The 25,364-nt window shown below is 44.5% G+C and overlaps 1 long non-coding RNA gene and 1 pseudogene across 1 annotated transcript; one reads left to right on the top strand and one right to left on the bottom strand.

Moving 5' to 3' along the window:
• Nucleotides 1-8,342: 8,342 nt before the first annotated feature.
• On the bottom strand, nt 8,343-10,755 carry LOC120405041 (annotated as a pseudogene).
• A 2,097-nt stretch (nt 10,756-12,852) lies between these two features.
• LOC120398601 lies at nt 12,853-24,888 on the top strand. Its single transcript, XR_005594573.1, has 4 exons — nt 12,853-13,153; nt 21,876-22,043; nt 22,906-23,072; nt 24,461-24,888. It is a non-coding gene; the product is annotated as an uncharacterized LOC120398601 (long non-coding RNA).
• The last annotated feature ends 476 nt before the right edge of the window (nt 24,889-25,364 follow it).

The following is a 25,364-nucleotide window of genomic DNA, read 5'->3' as shown; positions in this document are numbered from 1 at the left end:
CACACTGAACATAATTACCTGGGCTTTGTGCAGAAAACCATACAGCGGTGCTATGGGTGATGGAATACAGTTCAGTGCATGGACAGGCTACAGAGGTGTAATGCAGCCCTCTGTGGCTGCTATTCAAGTCTACAGACTTTGAGTCACCACTGGCCTTCCACAGTGGAGGGTTATCTGGCTCCTGGACCAGGATAAGACAAGATCTAAAAATCTCTGTTAAGGCACAATAAGGGGACACTATCCATGGTGTGTGGAGGCCCCACTCTGTGTGGCTTATCAATCTTCACACACTTTCCCCATGCCTAGGGCAGAAAGGACGCCACTCTTAAGTGGCGTGGAAAGCCTTGTGTGAATGCGCTTCACCTGGATAGATTCCCTTTGATAGATGCTTTTTATGCTGGACTGTTAACAGAGGTTCTTCCAACTCCTAAAACAGCATGGTTTTTTAATGTATTTTAAAAACTGGCTTGCATTTGCATTCTTCAGTAAACAATTCACCCGTTGTGTGAAATGAGGCCTCCCTTTATCAATCTAAAAGAGACAAAACAATCTAGACCAATGGAGGGGTTCTCTATTTCTGGGAAGTGGTGATCCTTTAAAAACATCTCTTCAAAATAAAATGCTTCTGCTTCTAACACTTCAGCTAACATTTGATTGTGAGGCAATTCACAGGGCTGTGTCAGTCCGGTGGGCTCAGATCCTCAAAGGTATTTGGGCAGGAGTTAGAAATCAATGGGAATTAGATGCCTAAATACCTTTTAGGATGGGGATAATATTTCCCTACTCCACAGGGGTGTGGTGAGGATAAAAGATTTTAGCTTCTCAGCAGCCTGGGCTTCTATGTTTTCCAGGTCTCAGGGCAGCCCACTAGCCAGTCTCAGGTCTTCCATGGGTCCAGGGTGACCCTTTCTTGGAGAACTTCAAAATTTGTGCATGTTGGGGTGGTGGGGGGTTGTGCCAAACTGGAATAAAACCAAACTTTGAAATGTGGAAATCCTCCCCTAAACAGAACTACCTTTCTCTGCACAGGTCTAGTTTCTGCCCTTAATAGGTCCCGGTCCTGCAAATAGCTCTGTGAGCATGGACCCTTGCAGGGTTGGGGTCGTGCTTTCTTATCAGAGTCTGTAAAATTATTTTTTTGTTGTTGCTATTTTGTGTCAAGCTGCTAGATTTAATGTAAGGCAAAATAGTCCTCTATACACAGAACAGGTCTAACCTCCTTTGCTTTTATGTGTTTTCAATTGGTAACAAATTTAGAGTGCCTGTCCCAAGCTTTAGATGCCGTTACCACACGGCATCTAAATATGTATGAGATTACATATTATCATAACAAATACAATAGTAACTTCTCACCCTAAAGCAACTAGGCAGACCCCCAAATTTCCCCATTGAACCTATCACTACCTACCTTTATTAACTTCCTTCCTCCCCAAAATCCTGGATAAGTAGATCCAAAATGCAGCCTGTCCTAGAGGTCAGAGAGCTTGGGGGAGTGCCAAAGTTGAAGGCATCTCTTGAAAAACACCCTGCTCTAGACCTTCTCTCTCATCCTCCTTTCACAGAGAGGACTCCAGCTCAGTGCCTTTACTGACTGCAGCTGCTTTGCAATGCATAGGGTGAGGAGGGCTTTCAAATACGTGGTCCCAATCCATAATAGTTTATAAGTCAAAACCAACGTCTTAAGCTCCACCTGGAAACCAATAGGCAGCCAATGCAGATCCTGGAGCACTCACTGTGGGATTCATTGCTCAGTAAGAGGGTTGCTTTCTTCTGTGCCAGCTTTGGTTGCAGGGGAGATGTGAGGGGCCAGACTGTCACCCCTAGTAAGGCCATGAAGTATGTTAGGGGGATTCCCATTGTGGGGTTGAGTGAGAAATATAAGACGTGGTACGAGCAGAAATATCTGAGCGTGTCAGACCACAACCAAATATTTTTGTTCTGTGATAAAAATTTTCCTTTCCACTTTGAAGCTATTCCTACTTAGGAAAGCCAGTGGCTGCTCCGGTTATGTTAGGGCAGGAACCAAATTAAGCCTCTCTGTGTAAAGTGTAATGGATTAAGTGTGGCAGAATATGTACTGGTACAGAAAAGAAGAGCCACTTAAATTATTATTTATTTGTATTATCATAGTTCCCAGGAGCCCCAGTCATAGACTAGCATTTTCACAGACATTGATTCATCCTTTGTCTTCTTGAATAGTTTCAACTAAGGTCATGGCCTGAATAACCACTTAGACTATGAAATGCTGGATACCACAAGACCAGCCTAGGTTGTGGGAAATATTGTATTGCTGACACCTTGCAGGGGTTCTGTGTGAATGCCCTCTAATGAAACTGTATGACCGACACAGATAACTTCTGAGAAACGAGGCCTGCTTTCTTCATACTGCACCGTAAGTCCTCCATATACTCTTACAGGGTGGGAAATGCTACAACAGTGTCATGAATTATACAAATGTAGGGCTGGAAGGGATCTCAAAGTCATCAAGTCCAGCCCCTGTGCTAAGGAAGGTCCAAGTAAACCTAGACCATCCCTGACAGCTGTTTGTCCAACCTGTTCTTAAAAACCTCCAGTGATGGGGGGTTCACAACCTCCCTTGGAAGCTTATTCCCAAGCTTAAATACCCTCATAGTTAGATTTTTTTTATCTAACCTAAATCTGCCTTCCTGAAGAATAAGCCTATTACTACTTGTCCTACCTTCAGTGGACATGGAGAACAATTGATCGGTCTTCTCTATAACAACCCTTATCATATTTGAAGACTTATTATTGCCCCCCACAATCTTTTCTCAAAACTAAACATACCCAGTCTTTTAACCTGTCCTCCTAAATCCTTCCATAGTTTCTCTGTGCCAGAAATGGGTGTGCACATATACACACATGTGTAGTAAGGCAGCTCTGCTAAGATGGTTACAGGCATTTTACAGAGATCAAAAAGTCAGACATGAAATGAAAGAGGCTGCTGTATCATCATTGACCGCCAGTAAGAGATCATTGTCCTTGACCACTGCATCTACCTTTTACAGTCCATGCTGAATTGCAATGTCTCTAGCATTTTATACTCTGTATATTATTGTGTGAGAGGTGGAGTGTACACTAATCAAACTCTGGCAAGACTGTATTCTTGCCAAGAAGTAAATGAGATATATTGAACAGGCTTTTTTAATCTATTGAAATGCCTGTAGTCAATATTCTTTCAATGTTGGTCTTGTGGCTGTAACAAAACATCCTCTAAATAAGATGCAACACAGGAAGTCAGTTTAAATCAACCAAACAATCACTCAATAATTTCCAGTCAGTGGAAGAATATTCATAACTTCACTTTAAAAGTCCTACCACAGTTTCTTCCATGCCTTTCGGTTTTCACCTTTGGGTGCAATGACAATTGTGAAGAAGTTGTTTATAAGGTCATCAAGGATACTAGAAAGAATGATATAGCTATCTGACTCTAAGATAAAGCTAGTGCTGTAGGGTGAGCTGTTGTGCTAGTCTTGCAGGGCCTTATTCTGCAACCTTTATTCACTTTGACTGGCAATTAGTCATGTGTGAATAATCAGTAGGAATCAGGGCCAGCGAAGTTGTAGAATTTGGTCCCACTTACATTAGCTTCAGAACACTCACTACTTTACTAACACAATTTTAGAAGTAGATAAATCAAGTTAGCGTTATTCAAGAGGCTAATACTTCAGTGGGAATATCTGTATGAATGAGAAGTAGATAAATCAAGTTAGCGTTATTCAAGAGGCTAATACTTCAGTGGGAATATCTGTATGAATGAGAATTACTCATGACTGAGGGTTGCAGATTGGGGCCCATGAATATATGACAGGTTTCTGTGTTTGTTTTCTTTCTTTTAATACAGAGGCTTTCTTTCACTGGATCAGCTTAATATGTATATGTAATAAACTAGCTGCCATGACAAATGTGTCCTTTTGGGTGAAAATTGAACATTGGAGATAGATAATACTTCTCTTTCAAATAAAAATTCAGTTTATGAACATTAAATTCATTATAACAGTTACTTAGATATTGACCAAACAACTACAATAAGTGACTGAGTTATATAATATTTTTGAGTGTGTGTGTGTGTGTGCGTGCACAGTCTTATTCTATCTTAATTTATATCCCCCTATATATAAAGATGCATCAATTAAAGTAGAATAAAAGCACTCATGACTAGATTAGATCCATTTCTACAGTCTGTTACATGACTATATGGTAGCCTTAGGACAATGGTTCCCAAACTTGTTCCGCCGCTTGTTCAAGGAAAGCCTCTGGTGGGCCGGGCCAGTTCGTTTACCTGCCGTGTCCGCAGGTTCGGCCGATCGTGGCTCCCAGTGACCGTGGTTCGCTGCTCCAGGCCAATGGGAGCTGCTGGAAGCGGCGGCCAGCACATCCCTCAGCCCGTAATGTATATATCTGTGATTGGTATTGCAATGTTACTAGTTTTCATAAGAAGCAATTGTGAAATTTGGGGCCCTAAATTCCAGTAAGCAAATGATTAAACTGCCTGTGTATGTATTGATAGTGCCTGCTATCTCAATTTGTAGGACACAAAAATTAGTTATCGCTCAAAAACTTTGATTTTATTGCACAAAAACCAACACACCTGCACCCAAACACATTTGGTGGGAAAGCAGGTACCGGGGAAGAGCAGACTTTCAGAGCTGTGTGTAGGTCCAGCTATCAATTTGAAAGTCGTTTGAGGGGGATACAAAAACTCCTGGAAAGCAGAAAGGAGTGTGCGGGTGGAGTTTGGGGGGGCACGGAAAAGAGTTCTGAATGTGCTGCAGGGGAGGGTGGGCACACATCTTGTCAGTCTCCAGCATTATTAAGGACTTCAGCATCTGTGTTTGCTCCTCCATGACTTTAATCATCCATTCAGTAGTGTCCTTGTTGAACTCCTGATTTTCTTTTCTGTCCTTGCTTTTGACTTCCCTCCACTCCCTGCGTTCCCTTTTCTCTGCATTGGAGAAGTGCTGTACCTCCTGGAACATGTCTTCTTTGCTCTGTCTTGAGCGCTTTCTTATCTGGTGGAGACGCTCGGCCAGTATGTGGAGGGTGTTCCTGAAGGTCACATCTGCTGAAGCAGAAGGAACAATGCACAGAATCATGATTGTTAAGTTCATGCACAACATTGAAACATTTCAGTAAAATACACCTCTGGTAACATTACAATCACTTTCACACTGACCCACGGCAAGCACACATCTCGGTGAACATCCAAAGCATAGTGAGTGTTGGCTGTGTTGGGGGGTGGGTAGGGGGCTCTACATGGGGAAAAGGGCTTTCTGGAAGGGTTGTGGTGAGCCGACTAGGGAAAAAATTCTAAATTCTCCTACACTTTTCCACTGGCGGGGGGAATTGTAGCAGATATCTCACTCCTTAGGGTAAGCAGGGAAGCAAGGGTGCATCAACTACACACTAGATTCTGCCCTGGTCCCTATGTTATTCGCCTGTGTGCCACTTTGGTCCCTGCACAAGTGATTGCCGAATGGCATGGGAAAGTTTCCTACAATGGGGAAAGAACAAAGGATTGCCAATTACCTGCAGGAAAGTTTCCTAGAGATCTCTCTGGAAGATTCCCATGAGATCTTGGCTTTCATCAACACCCTGTTCCACCATATTGATTAGCTGCACAGGGAAATGTCCAGCACACAGAAACAAAGCCAGCCTTGTACATTTCTATACCCTGAACCCACCTCTGCACTACTCAAACCACAGCCACTTACCAGGCATCTTCTCTTCTGTTTCTTGCTCACTGGAAAGCAACTGCTGAGACTGGCTAGTCACCTCTGGAGTGGTAAATAGTTCCTGGCTGCCTGCCACACCAGGCGACCCTGTTATGGGCTCCACATCGTCATCTAACTCCATCTCTTCATCAATGACTTTGTCCTCCAGGTTAGGTCCTCTTTCTGCCACCTCCAGGACTGCCGAAGTATCCACAGGGCTCTTGGCAGAGGTGGAGTGGCCGCTAAGTTTAGAGTCCAGTTCCTTATAGAACTGGCAGGTCTTAGGTGCAGCACCGGAGCGATGGTTTGCCTTCCTCGCTTTATGGTATGCCTGCCTTAGCTCCTTTATCTTCATTCTGCACTGCAACATGTCCTGATCATAACCCTTTCACACAAGCCTCGAGAAATCTGCCCGAAGGTATCAAAATTCCTACAGATGAAGCACTTCTGGGACTACACAGCCTCCTTTCCCCATATACTGAGCAGATTCAGCAGATCCACAATGGTCCAAGTGGGAGAGGGTTTGCTGCATGAAGTTGCCACGGTCATCATGTAAGATGCGGTGAGACCTCTGCATGCCGAGCAAACAGGAAATGGAATTTCAAAACTTCCCAGGGCGTTAAAGGAGGAGGGGTGGATGGTTGTTTACCTGGCTGCAGCTCAGTGGAGTTCAAACTGCTGACCAGAGCGGTCAGGATGGGCATTGTGGGACACCTGCTGGAGGCCAATTAAAGTGATAAAATCAAGTGCGATGTCTACACTGGCTCTTTGTCAACAAAACTTTTGCACAAAAAGCCTTATGTCTCTTATCAGGGTGGTTTTATTTTGTTGCCAAAACAGGGCATTTTTGCAATCAAAAGTCACATTGTAGTGTGTATGCATCCACTTTTTTGTCGACAAAAGCTGCCTTTTGTCAACAAAACTCTGTAGCGTAGACAAGGCCTAATATTTGGAGTACTTGCTATGGACAGTTCACAGTCAATAGACCTAAAAGCTCATAACAATATTTATCCAAGAATTATAAACAAATTAATTTTGAAAAGCTATGACCAGTTCATTGGCAGCTTCTAAACAAACAAAGGCCCAATCCAATAAATCAGTGTAGGCATGTATGGCCCTCTCTCACTATCAATCTCCAAGGGAGGCCATGCCTCTTGACTGTCATACCACTAGAATAACAGTTTTAGACAAGGGGGAAGTTAGCAGTCTCGAGGCTCGATCCCTCCGGTGGGGTAAAGCAGTGAGTGGTCCAGGGGCCCAATCCTCAGGCAGGGTAGGGCCAGGTATAATCTGGGAACCCAGACCCTCAGACAGGGCAGGGTACCAAACACAGGCTAGGGTCCCAACCCTCAGGCAGGGCCGACCAGTGACTAATCCGGGGAACCTGGCCCTCAGGCAGGATTGAGAACCCATCAAACCGTTTAGGGGGCTCAGGCAGGGGCTGAGCAACCAGCAAACAGTCTAGGGTCCTGTTGCATCACAGGAGCAGGAACAGAGCCCAAGCAGAGAGAGACAGCGTGTGTGTGTATACATCTCTCTTTATTCATTTCCCAGCATACTCTTATATACAATATGGTAGTCAATCAATTACTAATTGATTAATCAAATCAACACAGCTGCAGCTGTAACCCATAGGGTAATTATCCTACACACCTGTATCCTATTTACAATTAGCTGGCCAATGAGAACAAGCCCAAGGCCAGTCCTTCACACACAACTCCCAGCATAATCAGCTCAGTATCTCTCTAATCAAAATAAAAAGGAAAGAGGATAAAAAACATTCACAAAACATTTCCAGCTTATAACAACATAACACCACAATCTATATCACAATACACAACCACTAAATAATCTGTAGAGTATCTTTATTCCACTCCAGCAGGCTCTTATAATTATCATCCTGCTCACATTTCTTTCCCCTCCCCTGTATTCAAAAATCAAAAGGAGAGGGGAAAAGAAAGAGAAGAAGAAAACATTTCCAACTCATATCAGCATAACACTATAACCTATCACAAATCAAAATTAAAACTTTATACCGGTTTTCAAGAGTTACTCTATTTTGTAGTGCAGAACAATAAACAGAATAGTCCAAACTCTGCCTTGCACCTTAGACAACCTTAAAAAAAATAGTTCAAGTTCCCTATTCAGAAGGGTGCTTCAACACTCAAATTCTATAACAAACAAAAACAAAACACAACAAACAAATGATAAATTCTGCAGGATTCCCCCCTCTCTGTTGCACACCAACAGTATCCTCAGATGTCAGGCGATCAAACTGACACTGAGGGTGGGGGGAGATCCTAGACACATCAAACCACATAACAACACAACAACAATTCTGGCCAGAAAACAGACAACACGAAACATAACAAAACACAAGACATAAATTTTAACTCTAAATAATAAACACAAAATTTCTTTCAGGCACAGCAAAAATCATTTCAAACAAGTAACTCATTCACGGAGGATCAAACAGGAAAAGTCCTGACAGAGCTAACAAACAGTTCTCTGGGACCTGCATCAGTCCTGCCCCACGTTAGCAAGTCAACTGGTCCTTTCCATATTTGCTGCTGATAATTAAACCATTTGATTTACCAGGATGTTTCTGTTTTAAGAGGAGCGCTTTAAAGAGGCATGAGCACGTTCAATAATAGCTTGTATTTTGTCTGCTTCAGCATGAATGGTTCGGAAAAGCAGTTCTTTGGCTTGTAGCTCCTTCTTAATTTCACTCATCTCAAGAACATCAGCTCTATAATGTTTAAGGTTATTAACTTTTGACTTTTCTCTTTCTAAGGCAGTCTGTAAAGCTTGAATATTTAGGACTGCTTGAACCCGGAGATTCAGCTGCACCAGGTCTGCCTCTCTTTCTGCTAGTACTGTTTAACAGTGTTAGACTGACCAAGACCAGTGAGCTTCCCCCGTTCATGTTCCAGTTCGAGGGCCAACTTCTTGTTTATTTCTTCCAAACGTTTTATCTTCCTCCTGAAATCTCTGGATTCTTGAAGCTCCTGGCTGGTGAGTGAAATTACTTCTTGCAGCTCTTTCTCCGACATCATCTTACTGTGGCTAACAGCCTGCAGCTCTATCTCCAAAGCTTGAATCCTTTCATGGGAAGCCTGGTTATTTCCTCCATCAGCGATTTGTGCTTTTAGTTTGCTCAGCTCTAGTTCAGAAGATTCCTTTGCAGTGAAAGAATGCCAACTGAATTCTCATAGGCTTTATGTTTTGCCTTCATTTCTTTCTGTGCACTGGTCAGATCTAACCCCAGACGCTTCATTTTTTGTTTCTGTTCAGTGATGGCCTTTTTGGCTTCCTCTTGCATGTGTTCTACCTGTAGTTTTAATACCTCATTCACCTCAGCAAGAGATGTTATTTGTTCTTTATCAGTCTGCAAAGACTGTAGCTGTATCTCCATGTCATCCCGTTCTTTTTGTACTGACTGGAGGTGGCTTTCTAACTCCACCATCTGCTGGTGAACCTGTCTTGAGCATTCAACATCAATGGACTGCTTTTCACTTTGAAGTTTCAGTAGCTCCCATTTTAATTCTTTCACTTCCAAATCAGCCTTCTTTGTAGATTTCAATTCACTAATCAGCTGGTCCTGTGAACTTGCATCTCTTCGATAAGCTTCCACCATTACCTTTTGCTGTAGGAACTGCTCCTTTACTTTTTGGGTTTGTTTCTTCAGGCTGACACTTTCCTGTTGCAGATTTTCCACCTGGTTCAATTGTGCCAAGATTTCTGATGCTGCCTCAGTACTTTCACCTAAGAAGTTTACTCCTTCATCAAGTTCTTCTTTGCTTGCTTTTGCTGCCTGCAGAGCTACCTCTAAGACAATCTTCTGATTCTGCAAATATTGGATCGTATCATCCTTGGCCTCAAACTCCTCCAGTCTTCTCTCTCATCGCCCTGAGTCACCGATTTCCAAAGCTCACAGCCCAGCCGATCCCAAACAGTTTTAATGGAAAGTGGATAATGCATCAGATTCTCCTCTGTTGCAGTTCCCATATTAGCTGCTCACCTCTGAGCTCAGGTGCGGCAGCTTGCCGCTCAACACTGAGCTCAACCTCAAAGTCATGTTACAAACACAAGGTAAAATCTGCCCCATGCAACATGCTTCACTTTTGTTTCCAAGTGTAGATTCACACGTCAGAAGATATTGCACATAGACAGGCTGTTGGCTGGCTGACTTCTGCCTCTTCTCCTCCACACACTTTTTTCAGGCCTTTCAAATTGCCTGTAAGTCTTCTCTGCCACGCTCCAAACTTGCCAGACACTAGTTGAAGATTCACTGAGCGCACCCAGGCTGCAGCGCCTGTGACAAGCGCCTGGCAGGGCAGGAACAGGGGCCAGGTGGGACCCTCTGTCTTAGCCCCTGCCCTCCTGCAGTGGGGATCTCTTTGTTTTTGTTTTGTTTTTGTTTTTTTTTTTTTCAGGCCACTCCACCATTTGTTGCATCACATCGGGGTCACCATTTGTTGCATCACAGGAGCAGGAACAGAGCCCAAGCAGAGAGAGACAGCGTGTGTGTGTATACATCTCTCTTTATTCATTTCCCAGCATACTCTTATATACAATATGGTAGTCAATCAATTACTAATTGATTAATCAAATCAACACAGCTGCAGCTGTAACCCATAGGGTAATTATCCTACACACCTGTATCCTATTTACAATTAGCTGGCCAATGAGAACAAGCCCAAGGCCAGTCCTTCACACACAACTCCCAGCATAATCAGCTCAGTATCTCACATTCTAATCCCACAGGGTCCTAGCTCAGCAGACCCCCACAGGCTTCCTTGTAGACTCCCAGAGGGTGGAGTGGCAGGGGGTAGGGAGACAAGGGCCCACTCGACTGCACCACATCCCAGCTCAGGGCCCGAACAGTGTCAGAGTGGTCCACCACTCTGCAACACGCTGAACCAGACACAGGCAGCAACTGAGCCAGACTGTAGCTGGCTGACCCTGGGCCATTTCCCAACCTTCCTTTGGGGTGTACCTGGATCTCGGGGTTGTCCTCCATCTCCCCTGGGTACACTGCAAGCAGTAATCCCAGTTGCTCCTCAGCATCAGGCGTGTCTGGTAGCTTGGGCAGTTCAGACGAGTTCTCAGGGCAACAGAAGTCCTCAGCATGGTGAAAGCATCTGCCTCCTTCAGTGGCTTCTGCCCAACTGAGCTACAGGGCCCGCCTTTTATAATTCCTGTTCCTGTCCTGCCTCTCTGCTTCCAGGGTGGTGGGCATGGCTTTCCTGGTTCTGCCCACCAGGGGCGTATTGCCCTTCCTTGCTGTTAATCTCCAGGGGAGGCCATGCATCTTTGTTACAAGCAGTCATTTGCAATAACTAGTCTATTACTGCCTCTTCACTTCTCTTCATTTCCTAGACCCACCCCTTTCCATTTGTTTCTGTATGTTAAGATGATGCTGTGTTGTGTTTCAATGTACTGTGTCTACTTTTATTCTTTTGTAGATTGGCCTGGATATTTTGGAAGAGGATGGGGCATTATAAACTTATTAAGATGTGTTCATTAGAGCTGGACATATGCATCAATTTAGCCTTTTTTCATGCTTCCAGAATCTTATTGTTTAGGGTCCCCATCCTGGTACTGATTCTGCATTAGTGCAGAGGTCCAACATACCCAGTGAGTTGGAGGATCGAGACTTAGCTTAGCTATGTGACATGATGCAAGGAACGATGCCATCAGGCAAAGGGAAGAGGGATGTTTTCAACAAATAAGGTGATGAGGCCACTTGTTTCTGAAGGGTATACATCCTGCTCTTTCCCATTGTTTTATTCCCTTATTTATCAATTTATATTGTATAAGATTGGTGTGGGAATGTGGGCCGTTGCTGGAGCGGAGGCATCTGAAGGGGGATAGGAAGTATGTGTGGCCTACAGGATGAGAGGACATTCCTGGTGTAGGGGGCAACTTGAGAGAATGCAGAGGCTTTTGGCAACATTTATACAGTAATACAAATATAATAGCATTAACTATCCACATTACTGTACAGATATTACCCTGCTTGTATCATTGTTGGCTAGTGTCAGGAAAAATGTATTAGATATTACAGACACTTGCAGAAGTCGGGGTCACTGTCTCCCAGGGAAATTCAGCTGAGCAACATGGCAGGCAGCAGATTCACTGCCACCTTTTGCAGGGGAAAGACAGCTTTAAATCGTAGACAGTGCTTCAGAAGTTGTACTGGAGGTGGCTGCCCAGGAAATGCCCTAAATCATCCCATCTCCTCGCCATATACTACTTTGACAAACAGCACTGCCTACTTCTGGGAAAGTGATGGCTCTCTTTGGACTTCGAGGCTGACTAGGGGAAGTGGGATCAACCTGGCACTGGGCTGACTCTTATAAACATTAGCTGGCATAATAGACAATAAACATGTTTGTCACCTAATCGGTATGTAAAGTTAAACAGCATTCCAAAGGCCTCTCCATGGCTTGTCAGGTAGCTCATCCTGGAGGTGAAGATTTATCTTGGTAGGTGGCATATCCCCAAACACAGTTTTGTTTTTCTATTTAGTTTTGATGTGCAGATATAAGCTGGATCTGAATGAATGCTCCGCTGATAGCTAGCTGGGAGGGAGAGAGACTTTGGGTGTGTTTATGTAAGTACAGTTTGCTCCTGCTCTGCTTAGATATTCAGCACATAAAACGGTGTCAAAGTAATCAGTTTTGGCTGGTGTTTGATACAAATCACTTCAGCACTGAATACAGGGATAGTGAAATGATGTTAACAAAATGTAATTATTGTAGGAATACAGGGAAGCAGGACTGTGCTTAACCTGTCCCAAATGAGGGGGGTCACCTTCAGTTGAAAGGACCTTGTTAAGCCAAGGGCTCGAATGTCAGAGCCCTGTGAAATTAAGAAGGGTGGGGACAGATGTCCCATCCAGGAGGTGTGGACTTTCCCTAGGAGTTTGACTGGTTTGACCTGTTCCTCCCGACTGTTCAAATAATAGATCTAAGTAGGCTTCATTAAGAGCCTCTTTGTTATTTTAAATGCTCAATCAGAGTTAAAAAACAGTCACGGTGGGACTGTGTTTCTGCCCAGAGCTGAAATCACTTGAGATGGGGCAATGTTTCTGCCCAGCCTACAAAGAGCTGAAAATCACTAAGAGAATGATGTGCAGAGGTCACAGCAGAGAGAGGCAGGTGGCAGCAGAAGGTGACTGACAGTTGGCTGATGAACAAGTGGCTGGTGAGGCAGTGAGCAGAGCGAGCAGCCAGAAGTACGATTGGTGGAGAGGCACAGTGAGCGGCCAGCAGGGCAGCTGGTAGAAAGGCGCAGTGGGCGGCGGATGAGCAGTGGAGCGAGTAAAGTGCCTCCTTACCTCTACACAGAGTGGGAGGTGAACTCTACAGAGGCACCTTTGAAGCCTGGGTCTGCACAGACCAAGGACAGCAACTGTGAGTGGGGTGCACAGAAGGGACGGGCAGGCTAAAGGGACTTTTGGGTTGCTGGACTTAAGAACCTGAGGGGAAAAGGACACTGCCCAACTTACTGGGGGGTGGGTCTTTTGCTCATAGTTTATGTTTATGAACCTGATGTTGGAGAATAACAGAGTTCTCACTTTTTGGTTGGGTACAGCAAAGTCAGATACTTTATTCTGTTTAGCAGCTACAGCAGGGAGAGAGTGCACTAGGACATAGGGTCTCCCCTTCCTAGACAGGTCTCTCAACAGGTAAACAATTAGAGCAGCATTTATACTTTTGTTACAGACAATAATAAGCAACAGCTGCATTTTGTTTATACATAGGTCATCCTGATATCTTGTTTTTCTCACTTCTAAAGAGACACCAGTCTACGTTTCATATTATCTACATTTCATATTATCTACACATTATCTACACAAGGTTGCAACAACTTCTCACACAGTTCTTTTCCACTTGCCTCACACAATCCTCACTTCTACAAATTTCACGTTATTAGGGTTACAGTTAGCCTAACTCTTCCTAACAGAGACTGTCATGCATTAAGATCCCCTACAAATTCCTGTCAGTTCTTTCTCTACTTCCACACTGGTTTATGGCGTTTTTCCAAACTAATGCTGAGTTACTTCTCTCCTTTTATTAAAAGTTTATTTTCTACACTCAGACTCTGTGCTTGCAAGTGGGGAATTATTGCCTCATAGAGTTGCCCAGGGTGGTGTGTAATTTTCCCAGGTTACTGGGTGGGGACTCAAGCTGGTTCTGTGTTGAATCGATGAAAAGGAGCCACTAGATATTGAACCTGGCCCTGGTTGCTGCTGATTTCACCTGGCAGAAGGATTACACAAGCAAGCCACAGTATCTTTCGTATGGCCCAGCTGTGAAGCAGCCCCCTATTGTGCTAGGGGGCTGCACAATTTCACAAACTTACTCTAGCAGAATACTAATGAGACTCTTCCCACATACACTCATGAGAGAGCGAAGCAGCTTTCACTGCTGCAAGAGATTTCAAACACTTATTTATTGGTAAGTCGTGTAGGAGTGTGAGAGAGGTCAGAGTTGGTTATTCTATCATTTGTGATGAACACAACTGAATTGAAATGTCACAGCAGTTGCACCTGGTAATTTTAAAGCTTCAGAGTCTTGGTAACCTGTGGTTTCACCTGCCAAGCAAATAAAAACTGAATCCCTGACTGACTGTACACATTTAAATTATTATAGACAAATATATTTTACAGTGTGCTTGAAAACATGCTGAGCACTTGTGGAGCGTAGGCTGTGTTTGGATTTGATTTGGAGTTTAGCAGTTTACACTGTGCAGCTCCAAAACATGGAGCCGGGAGTTTAATAGAATACAATCATAGGATATCAGGGTTGGAAGGGACCTCAGGAGACCATCTAAGTCCAACCTCCTGCTTAAAGAAGGCCCAATCCCCAGACAGGTTTTTACCCCACCTTCCTCAGTGGCCCCCTCAAGGATTAAACTCACAACCGCAGGTTTAGCAGGCCAGTGCTCAAACCACTGAGCTAATACCAGTGCAGCTGCCAGTAATCCTAATCACTTGTGTGGGGCTGACTGATGTTAACCTTTTTATAGTCTGTAATGACCTTCTCGGACATTAGAGAACCTCTGCAGAAAGACACAGAAGTTGTCAAAGTGTAATAGAAAGGAAATGAAGAAAATTAATTTTAAATGATTGAAGAAAAGGCAGCATCCCTATAAAAAGAGCCTCCCTGAAAAGAGATAATATCTTTGTCAAACCCCTTACATTAGTTGTTTCAGCAATTTCCTTGCTGAGAATGAACAATTAGAATGTATTGGGGGGAGGGTTGCTGGGTCCTGAGGGAGGAATCTTTGGCATGCGGCCCGTCAGAGAAATCCGCAGAAAGGCCGGGACGATTTGTTTACCTGCAGCGTCCACAGGTTTGGCCGATCACAGCTCCCACTGGCCGCGGTTTGCTGTTCCAGGCCAATGGGGGCTGAGGGAAGCGACAGCCAGCACATCCCTTGGCCCACACTGCTTCCTGCAGGCCCCATTGGTCTGGAACAGTGAACTGCGGCCAGTGGAAGCTGCGATCAGCCGAACCTGCGGACGCTGCAGGTAAACAAACCAGCCTGGCCCTTCAGCAGATTTCCCTGATGGGCTACATGCCAAAGGTTGCTGAACCCTGATCTAACTGATCACCATATTTGGGGTTGAGAAGGAATTTTCCCCCAGGTCAGATTGGCACAGACCCGGGGAGGGGGGATTGCCTTCCTCTGCAGCACGGGGCATGGGTCACTAGTGTAAATGGTGAATTCTCTGTAAATTAATGTCTTTAAACCATGATTTGAGGACCTCAGTAACTCAACCAGAGATTACACTGCTCTACAGCCAAAATGCTTCTGAAATAAATTTAGTCAAACTTTACTAATTCTGGGTCACTGAGAACGAAAATGATGCTTAAAATTGTTGATTGGCTCTAGTTTTCAAGACATGCTATTGTGTCAGTATATACGACCCTTGACTTGGGAATAGCGGAGGATAAGTGAGTTGTAAAGGGAAGGGATGTCAATTTAAACCAGAAATGACTAAAATACATCTTTGACTGGATCTATGAATAAATCTATGACTGGGTTTGGACAGTACTTGCTTTTTAGGCAAAACAATGAATGATGCAATCTGAAGCTGGTATTGCATCATACATGATATGAATTGCATCATGTTATTCCTAGAAGTCATGGATGATGCAATCATAACGAAGCTTACATCACTCTGCTGAACAAATTGCCCTATATCAGCTCTAGAAATCATACAGTGTCGTGCTCTCTTATTTGTCAGTGTTTGATTTTGCAAAGGGACACATTTCTGTTTAGCCAAAGTGAGCAGAGATGCCTTGTACTTGTGTGAACAGTGCAGATAACTTCTGCTATGTTTGTGGTGAAGTGACTTTTGCATCACAAAAGTGCAGTCTAACCACTATGGTTAAGAAAGCCTATCACCTTTATTTTGGCTGCAAAATTGGAGATCGGGACAAGAGGTGGGCCCCACACATATGCTGCAACACTTGTTCAACAAATCTTCGCCAGTGGTTGAACAGGAAAAGGAAATCTATGCCTTTGCAGTGCCAATGATTTGGAGAGAGCCAACAGATCATACCAGCAATTGTTACTTCTGCATGGTGCCTCCAGTTGGAAAAGGTGTGTCAAAGAAGAAAAAGTGGACTGTGCATTATCCAAACATTCCATCAGCTATACGCCCAGTACCACACGGAGAAGGACTGCCGGTTCCTGATGCACCAGAATCATTCTCACTTGAGTCAGACGAGGAAGAGGATGAAACTTCTGGTCCTGAACCATCAGTGTCACAGGACCCACATTTTCTCCCATCCTCCTCCTCTGAACCACACCTCATAACACAAGGTGAACTGAATGACCTTGTCAGGGATTTGGAACTACCCAAGAGTAAGGCAGAGCTGTTGGGCTCCAGACTACAGCAGTGGAATCTCCTGGCAGGTGATGTTAGGGTTTCCATGTTCCGTGACTGTCAAAAGGATCTTGTCCCATTCTTCTTCATGGAAGGTGATCTTGTAGCCTTCAACAACATCGATGGTGTGATGGCAGCCCTCACCATCGTTCACGATCCAGATGAGTGGAGACTGTTCATTGATTCATCGAAGACGAGTCTTAAAGCTGTTTTACTGCATAATGGCAATGTTTTGCCATCAATTTCAGTTGGTCATGCAGTCCATATGAAGGAAACGTATGACAACATGAAACAACTTTTGAGGTGCATAAACTATGACCAACATCAGTGGCAGCTTTGTGGCGATTTGAAGGTTGTTGCTCTCTTGCTTGGTCTGCAGACTGGATACACAAAGTACTGCTGTTTTCTCTGTGAATGGGATAGTCGTGCAAGAGATTCCCACTACATCAAGAAAGATTGGCCACTCCGACAGTCATTGGAGTCTGGGAGGAAAAGTGTTCAGCATCCACCACTTGTTGAATCAAGGAAGATTTTGTTACCACCCTTACACATCAAGCTGGGTCTGATGAAGAACTTTGTCAAGGCCATTGACAAAACACAAGCAGCTTTCAAGTACCTCCGTGGAAAATTTCCAAGGTTAAGTGAAGCTAAGATAAAGGAAGGTGTCTTTGTTGGTCCTCAGATTCGTGAACTTCTTTGAGATGATGCATTTGACCATGCACTGCGTGGCAAGGAAAAGATGGCATGGAAAGCCTTCCAGTTAGTGGCAGTAAATTTTCTCGGAAACAACAAGGCAGACAACTACAGGTCGTTGGTGGAAAACCTCCTCAAGGCATACAAAAACCTTGGTTGCAACATGTTACTAAAGATACATTTTTTGCACTCTCATCTAGATTTTTTTCCACTGAACTGCGGAGCAGTGAGCGACGAGCATGGCAAGCGATTTCACCAGGACATTGCAACAATGGAGAAACGCTATCAGGGCAAATGGAGCCCATCAATGCTTGCAGACTATTGCTGGACAGTGACAAGAGATGCTCCATTTAATGAATACAAGAGACAAGCCAAGAAGCGCCGAGTAGACACTGAATAGGACTAAACTATGTACATAATAGTTTTTTGCCTTTTGTTTGATAATAAATTTTAGTTAGATAACTCTTTTGCTGATTTTTAAAGTGTTACATAAACAGGACAGGTGAAATATTATCATGTAAAGCAACCATAAATACATGAAAAGACCTAGGTTTACAATTTATGATTAAAACTCTACTATCTACACAATATTCATAGACATAAAATGTAAAAACTTAAATAACTTAGAAACAGTAGCCAATCAGTTGTTTTAATTGTCATATTTGAATTCAGCACATCAAAATACATAATAAATAGTACATTTTATCTCTGAATCAGATGACTTCTCAAAAATTGTAGACCAGTGTTATGGGTCTATTACAGGAGTGGGTGGGCAAGGTTCTGTAGCCTGCGATGTGCAGGAGTTCAGGCCAGATGATCCTGATGGTCCCTTCTGACCTTAAAGTTTATGAGCACAAGTGGATAGGGACAAAATCAGAAAGGCCAAGGCATGAAATGAATTACACCTAGCAAGGGACATAAAAGGCAATTAAAAGAGGTTCTTTAAATACATTAGGAGTAAAAGGAAAAATTAAGCAAAATGCAGGTCCTTGGCTTAGCAGGGAAAAAGATCTAATAACAGACAACATTAAAGAGGCTGAGGTATTTCATGCTTATTTTGCTTCAGTCCTCACTAAAAAGGCTAATACTGACCAGATATTTAACATAATAAGAAGGAAAGGAATGCAAGTCAAAATGCGAGAAAAAGTGCAATATGCACTTCCCATGGTGCAGCCCTCCAAGTGTGCTCTGGTGTACTGACAGGGAGGGATGGAAAGAAAGGGTCTGACCATCCCCACCCACCCCCAATCACACACACTCCTGCTACACATCCCATCTCTGGACCATTCTGTGCTCCTGGTAACAGAATCAAGCCCAAAATGAACTCAGGTTGCTCATGCAGGTACATTATGGTTGATTGTTGCACAGGAGATTTAGCAGGGAAAGAGAGGCTTCCTGTCATCTCTTGCCATTTAGGCACCTGGGCTAGGACAGCCATAGTTTAGCTGTTGAATAATGGGAAGGAATGATTCAAAATAGGGAAAGAGGAAAAACCCAAGGAAACTATAAGGCCCTTTGTACTGGCCAATAAATCTTTCAGAGTGAGTCACAAAGCTAAGTGATACCATTTAGAACTGATTAATGTGCATCTCAGGAACTGTGCTTATTTAATTTATCTTTCAATTTTATTATATGCAAAGTATTGAAGTGAACCCTGCAACTTTCAGTCGAGTAACTTAAAATAACAACAAACAATTGGTGACACAGAATCTGGATTAAAAAAGTTCCCATTGGAACTGCCTGACGACAAGAACGCTTCCATGTGCGGACAAATTATCTGGTGATTTAAGTCTTGAACATTAAGAAACTGTTGGCGTCACTATGCCTTGATGGTGTTACCAAAGGCAGTTTCAAATAGTCTATTTTAAAAGAGTCCCCTTTATTTAAAGGGTGTCCTGAAAAGATCTGACAATGTGTGATGCTGTGGCATGATACAAAGGCTTTATCAGCATGAATTTAAGTTGGGCATGTTACCCAGGAGTGGTGAAGTCATGAGTGAGTTATGTAGGAATTTGAAGATCATTTTACTGAGGCTATGTCTACACTAGCACTTTTGTCAGTAAAAACTTTTGTCAGCCAAGGTTGTGAAAAAAACATACACCACGACCGACATAAGTTTCACTGACAGAAGCGCTCATGTGGACAGCGCTATATCTGCAGGAGTTGCTCTTCTACTGACATAGCTACTGCTGCTTCTTGGGGGTGGCTTAATTATGCTGATGGGAGAGCTCTCTCCCACTGGCATAGAGCAGCCATATGGGAGACTTAATAGTGACGCAGCTGCAGTGGTACAGCCATGCCGCTGTAAGGTCTGTAGTATAGATGTAGCCTGAGTATATGCAGGATACATTGGATATGTATTCACAGAAGTGTGGAAAAACCTGGTGAGGCAGAGATTACCACTGTCTCAGGCCTGGTCTACACTACGCGTTTAAACCGGTTTTAGGAGCGTTAAACCGATTTAACGCCACACCCGTCCACACTAAGAGGCCCTTTATATCGATATAAAGGGCTCTTTAAACCGGTTTCTGTACTCCTCCCCAACGAGAGGAGTAGCGCTAATATCGGTTTCAACCATATCGGATTAGGGTTAGTGTGGCCGCAAATCAACGGTATTGGTCTCCAGGCGGTATCCCACAGTGCACCACTGACCACTCTGGACAGCAATCAGAACTCGGATGCAGTGGCCAGGTAGACAGGAAAAGCCCCATGAACTTTGGAATATCATTTGCTGCTTGCCCAGCATGGAGCTCTGATCTGCACGGGTGGCAATGCAGTCCCAAATCCAAAAAGAGCTCCAGCATGGACCGTACAGATGTGATCGCTGTATGGGCAGACAAATCTGTTCTATCAGAGCTCCGTTACAGATGACGAAATTCCAAAGCATTTTAAAAAAAATCTCCAGACAGAGGGCACAGCAGGGACTCAGCACGCTGCTGCGTGATAAGCGTAATGGAAAGCCAAAGAATCAAATGGACACTCATGGAGGGAAGGAGGGGAGACTGAGGACTCAAGCTATCCCACAGTTCCTGCAGTCTCCAAAAAGCATTTGCATTCTTGGCTGAGCTCCCAATGCCTGTAGGGTCAAACACATTGTCCGCGATGGTTCAGGGCATAGCTCGTCAATTTACCCCCCCCTACCCACCCCCAGAAGGAAGAGGGAAAAAAAAGTCTCTTGACTGTTTTAAATGTCACCCTATGTCTACTGAATGCTGCTGGTAGACGCGATGCTGCGGCACTGAACTGTAGCATCCTTGCCCCCCGTCCTTGGTGGCTGATGGTACAATATGGCTGATATCTGTCGTCATCATCAGCCTTGTGGCAGATGGTATAGTGCAGAAGGACTGGTATCTGTCCTCATCATCAGCCCATGAGTGCTACTACTTCCCAGTAGATGGTACAGAACGGCTGGTAACCATCTTCATCATAGCAACAGGGGGCTGAGCTCCATCAGCCCCCACCCTTCATGTGTAAAGAAAAGATTCTGTTCTGCCTGGACTATCATAGCAGCGGGATGCTGGGCTCCTCTCCCTCACACTGCTTAATGTCCTGTCTGGACTATCATAGCAGCTGGAGGCTGCCTTCCGCTCATTTTATCTCACTAACAAGTCACTGTTTCTTATTCCTGCATTCTTTATTACTTCATCACACAAATGGGGGGACACTGCAATGGTAGTCCAGGAAGGCTGGGGGAGGAGGGAATCAGCAGGTGGGATTGTTGCAGGGGCACCCCCTGTGAATGGCATGCAGCTCATCATCTCTGCTATCATGCAAAAGCAAATGAATGCTGCTGTGTAGCGCTGCTGAATCGCCTCTGTCAGCGGCATCTAGTACACATACGGTGACAGTGACAAAAGGCAAAACAGGCTCCATGGTTGCCATGCTAATGGCGTCTGCCAGGGCAATCCAGGGAAAAAGGGCGGGAAATGATTCTCTGCCGTTGCTTTCCCAGAGGAAGGAGTGACTGACGACATTTACCACCCGCGACAATGATTTTTGCCCCATCAGGCACTGCGATCTCAACCCAGAATTCCAAGGGGCGGGGGAGACTGCGAGAACTATGGGATAGCTATGGAATAGCTACCACAGTGCAACGCTCCAGAAATCGATGCTAGCCTCGGACCGTGGACGCACACTGCCGAATTAATGTGCTTAGTGTGGCCGCGTGCACTCGATTTTATACAATCTGTTTTACTAAACCGGTTTATGTAAAATCCCGTAGTGTAGACGTACCCTTAGTGTTTTACCACCTCATAGTATAATATCTGCTCAGGGCCCCCATTCTACACTCTTTGGTCTGAGATCATAAGAGTAACGAATATTTTATTTCAAAATGTTAATAGGGTTGAATAAATCATTTGGGGAAGAGGAGGAGACCACATATTTCCTAATCACTTATTAAATGCAAACTTTTCTTATATTTCTTCTGGGAACATGTTCATGATGTTCTGCATTTTGATTTACTAGAGGCCAATTTGGTCCTTTTGCAAATGGTGCCAGGTAAACTTGCTGTTGCTGCTGGTATTTGTGTGATCCTGCAGGAAACCTGGATGTCCTGTCACATACAAGGAGACTGGAGCACTAGTGTACAAGCCCGGAGAAGGAAAAGAGCAATCAGGAGGAAGATTGTTTGAGAATGTAATTAGAATAGAGAAACAGCATGATACAGCTAAACTGTCTTCTTTACTCTAACAACATCTAATCCAGAGGTGGGCAAACTACCGCCCACGGGACCATCCTCCCCGGGGTGGGGGAGCGGGGTGTCCCAGGGGGCAGTCAGGGGACAGGGAGCAGGGGGCAGTTGGGTGGGGTGGAGGTTCTTGGCTGGGAGCACTCAGGGGATGGGGAACAGGGTGGGGTTGGATAGGTGGTGGAGTCCCATGGGGCCTGTCGGGGATCAGGGGTGTGAATGGGGTCAAGGCAGTTGGGGACAGGCAACGGGGGGTTGGATAGGGGATGGGGTCCCGGGGAGCCTGTCAGGGGGCAGGGGTGTGGATTGGGGTTGGGGCAATCTGTGGACAGGGAGCAGGTGATGGTTGGATGGGGGTGAGCTCCTGGGGAGCTTGTCAGGGGACGGTGGTGTGGATAGGGGTCGAGGGGGAGTCAGGGGACAGGGAGCAGGGGGATTGGCTGGGGGTGGGGTTCTGGGGGGCAGTTAGGGGTGGGGCAGTCAGGGGACAAGGAGCAGGGGCGGTTGGATGGGTTGGAGGTTCTGAGGGGGCAGTCAGGGGGCAGGAAGTGGGAGGTGGTGGATAGAGGGCGGGGGCCAGGCTGTTTGAGAAGGCACAACCTTCCCTACCCGGCCCTCCATACAGTTTTGCAGTCCCAATGTGTTCCTCGGGCCAAAAAGTTTGCCCACCCTTGATCTAATCCATAGCAAGCACTACATTTCAAAGAGTAAGGGACATACATCTGATCCCTGCACTGCTGGGTGGCCCAACAATGCCAGGGTTACAGCTATCACCAGCAGTGCTGTTACACAATTCCTGAACACCAACAGTTCCTCTGGTCTCCTTCCCCAACTGTCAGTGCTGCAGGACAGGTCATTGCCTTCTCCCCCTGCATTCTCAGGGTCCAGTAGCAGAGAGGAGACAGAAGGAAGGAGCTAGTGCTAAGCCAAGTGAGGCAGCATTGGATCATCTCCCTACCTGATATATGTGGAGTAAGGAAGCATTGTGAAGGGTGAGGAAGAGGAAGAAGAGACCCTGGTAAAGGATCCAGGAATGGAGAGAGACAAGGTGGGTGAGGTCATATTTTTTACTAGGCCCCCAACTTCTGTGTGTGACAGAGACAAGCTTTCACAGAGCTCTTCCTCAGGTCTGGGAAACGAGTTTAGCTGTGAAGTACAAGGTGGAACAGATTGTTTAGCACAAGTTGTTAATTCATATTTCAAGGGACCGTTCAAAGTGAAGTGCCCTGTTAACACCTCTACAGTCATAGGGGGAGGGGGTGGGGGAAGGTAAGGAAGCTGGGGGGAATGGTTTAATTGTCTGTATTCAATCTATGATTTTCAGGGTCTAGCAAAATCATTAATTTAAGCTCCCAGGCTCATCTTTCAAAAGTGTTGTACAAGTTTCCTTTGAGGACTGAGGTCAGATAGAGAGTGGTTGCTTTGACAGAACTGAGTCCTTTCATAAGGAAATCCTCTGGCAAAACAACAAAGCCAAAATACACCAAACCTCTGTAGCAGTGCCAATGCCACGAATTACTCCAGCATCGGGGTGAGGGTGTGGCTTGGGCCTGGATGAGTCCTTGTATTCATTCTACCCTAGCTGTCAGAACACTTCCTGGTGCCTGATATATTATGGGAAGGTGGATGTTATTTGATTTTTGCCTTTTACATAAATCCTGGTTTATAAACTCTCTCCAGAATCCCCCTCTCTCACATGCCATACTGGAATTCTGAGTACTTAGCATTATGTGTGCACATGCCTCCTATTAATTTTGTTAAAAGCCATATGTTGCACACTCCAATGCGCTGAATTGTTCAGATCTTAGCTTTTAAAGAATCAACATTTTCCTTGCTCTGCGTACAGCTCAGATACAGATAATCCACAGGAGAAATCTGTTGTTCAAGGTTCCATTGTCTGGAGTCCTATCACAATCAGTTTTACTGTAGGCACAAATACAGCTGAACAGTCTAACAGAAAATCAGGGAGAAAGACACCCACAGAGAAAAGAGGGAACAATATCTCAAATACATCTCTGTGGAGCTGGAGTGCCACATAATTATTAAAATAGAATCTCATTTTTTTAGAAATGCCATTCTTTTTATTTGAGCATTCACAAAGGTGTTTACTGGCTCAGTAGTTTGATATTTAAGTGCCCTCATTTCACTGTCCTCTATAAACATGTTTCAAATTTTTATTCAGTGTTTAGATGTCTTTAAACATTTGACACAATAGCTATTGCTCTACTATGGGAACAGACCTTTGATAGGAGCTCTTCAGTCTAGCAGACAAATATATAATAAGATCCAATGGTTGGGAATTGAAGCTAGACAAATTCAGACAAACTAAGATGTATATTTTTAACAATGAATAATTAATCATTTGTGACAAAGTATGGATTTTCTGTAATATTTTATGAAGCCTATGTGTGCCTCATTTTCCCCTATGTGCTGCAGGGTTACCTAGGATTCTGTGCTCTTTGCAGAAGCTCTAAGACACAGGTGTGAATGGTTTCTAGCTGTCTAGATCTTAGCTCCCAAATCAGTGGAGCATCTGAGAAGACAAGGACAAGCCCAAAAGCCATGGCCATTTAGCAACCAATGACCATGGCTATCCCAGCTCTCATCAGGAAGCCAAGCAATGTTGCCCAGCTGGGGAAAAAAGGAATGGGAAGGTGCTAGAGTTGTTTAAGAATTGGCTGCTGCAGGCTTCTGGGGGTTCACCTGAAGTGGGACAAAGGACATCAGACAGATGGGGAGACAGAGCTTGAACAAAGGGTGTTTACTACAGCTTGGCTGGGCTCTCCCAGAATGGACTGTGCTGTAACTATCTTTTCTCAGTACTAATCAAGGACTTTTTATGCTGTGTTCCAGTCAACTAATAAACTCGTCTGTTTTACAGCGCTGGCTGAGTGTCACTTCAAATGGAGAGGAGGTGCATTGCTCCCTGAGATTGTACAAGTCTCCCTCAGGGGTCTTTCTCAGTGGCATTTACTGAACAAAGCTTACTGAAGGGTGCTAAAGGATCAAAGGTCCAGCCTAAGGTGGTGGTGAAGCCACGTCGTTTACCCTGGAGGAAGAGTGAGACCCCTAGAGGGTCTGGCATACTGAAGGGTTCCTCCCAAAGACTGTTCCAAAGTTGGGACCATAGAACTGATCCTGTGGATCCGTGACACCATTATAACAACTTACCAAAGGTTGTGCGACTCTTCACTACCAGACATTTTTAAATCAAGACTGTAGGTCTAATTATGCTCTAGTTCACAGAAAAATTAGTTCAGGGAAGTCCTATGGCCTCTGGTATACATGAGTTATGACTAGTTGTTCATAATGGTGTCTTCTGATCTTAAAAACATAAGAG

This window comes from Mauremys reevesii, linkage group 1, assembly GCF_016161935.1.
Source record: "Mauremys reevesii isolate NIE-2019 linkage group 1, ASM1616193v1, whole genome shotgun sequence".
In the NCBI taxonomy this organism is placed as follows: domain Eukaryota; kingdom Metazoa; phylum Chordata; order Testudines; family Geoemydidae; genus Mauremys; species Mauremys reevesii.
Note: the sequence above shows the minus strand (reverse complement) of the source record. Positions and strands in the feature narration are given on the sequence as shown.